At 39.6% G+C, this 4,579-nt stretch overlaps 1 protein-coding gene across 2 annotated transcripts in view; it reads right to left on the bottom strand.

Moving 5' to 3' along the window:
• Positions 1-4,579, bottom strand: part of BTBD9 (BTB domain containing 9) — a 133,269-nt gene that overhangs the window by 45,078 nt on the left and 83,612 nt on the right. The gene's annotated exons all lie outside the window — the stretch shown is intronic.

Below are 4,579 nucleotides of genomic sequence, written 5' to 3'. Positions count from 1 at the left end.
ACCGCGCACGAGGAAACCGATATGACTGGTTTTTTTCTGTGATACATTTAATTTCCCCCACCCCCCCAATAACTGCCAGTGAGTAAAACACAAGTGAATGATTATTTATCCATTTCATTTTTTCCCTTTTAAAACAAGTTCTCCTCAGGCATTGAACGGCACACAAATGAAGGTGCACAATGATTCATAAGTACTGAACAGCATTCCCCAGAGGGTGACCAAGGACATGCCAGTGTTTTATATCCATCTCCCACTCTTCAGTCATTATTCACTGTTCTCCCTTTCTTCTGTAACATGCAAGGTACGAGATAGTCTGATAGACTGAGACAGACTACAGATAAACACAACTTCATATGAAAGCCTTCCACGCTGCACCCCCCATGACCTTAACCAGGCTCAGAACAGGGTGGTAGGCTGGTCAAACCCACATGCCTGCACAGTCCTTGAGTGCCCCTCAGCACTCAGTACTGATTAAAGGACTAAGCAAGGTTATCAATTTTTTTCCCTTTGAGACAGAAAAGAGGAATTGCTTCCTATATTTAGGTAGGAAAAAAACCTCCAAACCCAAGAGGCATTGCATAGAAGCAGCCCCTTACCCAGTGTCGCAGCATCTTGCCACTGGGCAGATCAGCAGCTTTTACAAAACATCCCATCACGCGGGGCACCGCTTCTGCCTCCAAAGGAGCACATCTCTTGCTTGGGAAAATTTTCATTTGTTTTGGATTCTAGACGAAATATTAATGACTAAAGACCATTCAAAATTTCCGAAGCGGAAGTTCATTAAAAGCAAACACTATGCTTTTGAGATTTAAAAAATATTTACATCTGTTAATGAAACATTTATGTCTCATGATTCTAATATGTAGAACTGTTAACTTCCTTACACATTTAGCGATATATGCTACACCAAAAGGAAAATGACATCTCAACCCTAACACCTGTGTTAGGGAACAGTTTTGTATGATTGAATTAATCCCTGTCACTTACCTCGTTTCTCAAGACAACAAAGCATAAACCAACACAAAACCCAGACAGTGCTAGAAAGAGCATTTCCTGCTGCTTTTACTTCAAAAATGCTACTCAGCTACCAATGGGTCACGTCAATACCACATCCAGTATCGTATAAAGTAACTACATAAATCCTCTTCCATATTACCTTTTAAACATAATACGTCAAGTTAATAGTTTGTCATGAAACCCTTGTACGCAAAAACACAGCAACATAAAATTGCTGTTATCATGAAACAGTGCTTCGTTTTTATTATTTGTTTACCAGCCTTCTAATCTTCACTTTACAGTGACAGCCATTACATAGATACTACTTATCAGTTGTAATACATCTGATAAATCACCCTCTTTGTATATACAGCTCTCCGATCAAGTTGAATAGGTTTTCAGGGAAATTAAATAAATAATTACTCTTAAATCTCTACATAAGATCTCTAAACAAACACCTCAGTGCCCTTATTTCTTTGGAACGAGATTTCAAATGACAAACGCTGCATATTACCTTCAGTGTTCTTTTGGTAGAAGTAAGGGTCACAAAGTCTTTCTGAAAGAACCATATGGCCTTCAAGGGCTGCCCAACATTTCATTTTCTTAATAAAACAGGTGGTAGAAACAGCAGCTGTGTTTGTTCTAACCTAATTTAATACCAGGTTTAATACCATACTGCATAAACAATGAACCCAATAGTATTACCTAAGACCGCTTTTCAAGGGTTGAGAATGAAAGCTTCTATACTCAGTCAAGCTTAAAAGAAACCTACTCTGATTACCGCACTTTCATATATTTTTCCCGGAGCTTTCATAACTGCTTTCAGTTCACCTTACCCTACCCAGTCACTGCAGAAATAGAAACAAACATTACAAATCGTCCACAGAGAAATAAAATAAATCTGTGCCAACAACCCCGTTAGTAGTCACAGAAGTGGAACTGGGACAGTCTGTCTGATCAAGGGAGGCGGGTAACGTTCTACCTTACAGTAACCATCACAGGTATGTAAAACAAGGCACTAAATGGACATTTGAGGGTGGTGAAACCCTGGCAGGGGTTGCCCAGAGAGGGGGTGGAGGCCCCATCCCTGGGAACATTCCAGGCCAGGTTGGCCGGGGCTGTGAGCAACCTGATGTGGTTCAAGGTGTCCCTGCTCCCTGCAGGGGGTTTGGGCTGGGTGGGCTCTAGGGGTCCCTTCCAACCCAAAACATTCTGTGATTCTATGATTCTATGATAAGGTCACTTTGCTGGATCAAAGCTGTTGAGAGTATTCTTGGATAGGTGACGTTGATGGCCATAAATTCTGGTGAACAGCCTTTGTGCCTCTGCACTATTTCACAACAGGACCTGCCCTCAACTAGTCCCAGAAATCTTTCCATTTGTCCCTTTCTCACCATAAATTCTGCAAGGTCATGTATCCAACTGTTGCTGCCTCATTTACAATGTGGAAGTTGGTCCACATCCCTCTTTCAATTAATTACTCACTGAATTCTTACTCTTTTAATTTTCTATAAATTACATTGACCACCATCCCTTCAATACAAAAAGCTCTACAGGCTCTCTCAGCTCTCTGCTTATTGTAGATCACTTCAAACGACTTCCACATATAACAGCTTGATTTACCCACACTGAATGACAGCACAGCTCCACTGGTCACCATGAACAACAACGGATACTTACTATTATCTAGTCCAAACCCTATTTACCTGTAAGATTCTGTAATTACAAAAAAAAAAATAATTCATAAACAGATCGTTTTTTAATGAAGCCATAACACGCCTCCATCCCCTAAATTATCTTTGATACTCATGAAGTGCTGAAACAGATCAAATAGTTCATCTCATCAAAATGCTCACTAAATCTCAAAATATCAGAGTATCTGGAAGAGAAGTCAGTTATGCTACAAGTACACTTCCATGAACATACATGGATTCACTACCTTGCCTACTGTTACAACCAAACAATCTTTTGAGTTAACATAATAAAAAAAAAAAAAAAAAATGATGAGGAAAGCAAATCTGTTATCTGAGTCCTAAATTCCTTGCTAAATAAGACTGATAATCTTAAATCAAAGATGTATAGATATATGCATCACTTATTTGCACACAGTGACTGATTTTGTATGAAGTTTTTAAAAGGTCATAGCTGGCAGTGCTAAATATGAAATTTAGCTCAAAGGTTTTATCAAACTTGAAAGATTTTGTTTCTCTCTAACTAACTTTCTGGAAGTGGGTATTTTCTTTAAACACAGTTCTTCCTCAGCGCTTATTCTATGTTCTTGTCAAAAGCAATTGCAATACTACTTGCAAACTCCCTAAGCAAAGGGAAAACTTCCTATTTGCATTATGGGACACCTTATTTAGCATAAAAATTAGTGAAGTGTGATTTGTCAGGCTACTTATTCTATGCTTCTAAAAAACCATCATGACATTACACAACAAACCTCATGAGATCAGGTGTAATCATGCAATGCCTTTGTATAATGCATGAGGAACAGGCTGAAGGAGTTGGGTCCCAATTTTTCACAGCTGAATATTACAGTTTTCTCAGAAAAAAAAATTAAAATAAATATGTCTTACTAAAATCTTCCCTCTCATTCTTTTCTGAAAACTGCCTTCCCTTCCATCTACCGTAGGTGCATACTTAAAATTTAAATATATGTTTAAAACCAGCATGAACTCAGAGAACTTTGCTGAAATTCTCAATTTCATGTCAGAAGTAACAAACTGTGGGAAATCCCACCTAGACAGCTACTAAAAGGTGCACAAAACTCTTCTCAATGAATTTCAGGATCTGGCTTGTGTGAGTTTATACGGAAGAAAGCACAGAAATTGCTCTGTTTGGACTATTGAGAAAAATTGATATTAAACCTTACTTTGACATAGTTTATCATTCAGTATTATCATAGAATCATAGAATTGTTTAGGTTGGAAAAGACCTTTAAGATCATCAAGTCCAAACGTTCCCTTAACCCTGCCATCCCACCACTAAACCATGGCCCTAAGCACCTCATCTGCCCTTCTTTTAAATCCCTCCAGAGATGGGGACTCGACCACCTCCCTGGGCAGCCCATTCCAGAGCCTGGCAGCCCTTTTGGTGAAGAAATTTTTCCTAATGTCCAACCTAAACCTGCCCTGGTGCAACTTCAGACCATTTTCCCTGTTGGTCTGTTGGGGATTTCTACCTTAAGCAATGCAGCACTATGCAGAGGTACTTAAATCGGTTATTATACGAGCTGTCTGGAGCTCCAGAGGTAACACAGCTCCATCAATGTGGCGTTCTGAGAATAAGGGTAGCCATGACTAAGTGCACCTATGACTCTTTAGGGGAAAATCAACACATGAGAGTTTACTTTCAGCAGCTGAAGCTAGGCTGTGTAAGAGGCCCTAAATGCCCAAATCCATCTTCACTGCAATAAATAGCTCTGGTTCCCCCATCCTCATTACAGAATTCAGGTTAAGCTAGTGGGAGGAATGAGCAACCAAACCATGACACGCAAAGAAAAATGGGATTCGCAGCACAGAGTGACTCAATTACCAGCGGCTTTGTCAGCAGCAGTTGATTTAATCTGAACTTGAGCATT

The sequence above is a fragment of the Egretta garzetta genome, unplaced genomic scaffold (genome assembly GCF_000687185.1).
Source record: "Egretta garzetta isolate BGI_Z169 unplaced genomic scaffold, ASM68718v1 scaffold491, whole genome shotgun sequence".
Classification (NCBI taxonomy): Eukaryota; Metazoa; Chordata; class Aves; order Pelecaniformes; family Ardeidae; genus Egretta; species Egretta garzetta.
Note: the sequence above shows the minus strand (reverse complement) of the source record. Positions and strands in the feature narration are given on the sequence as shown.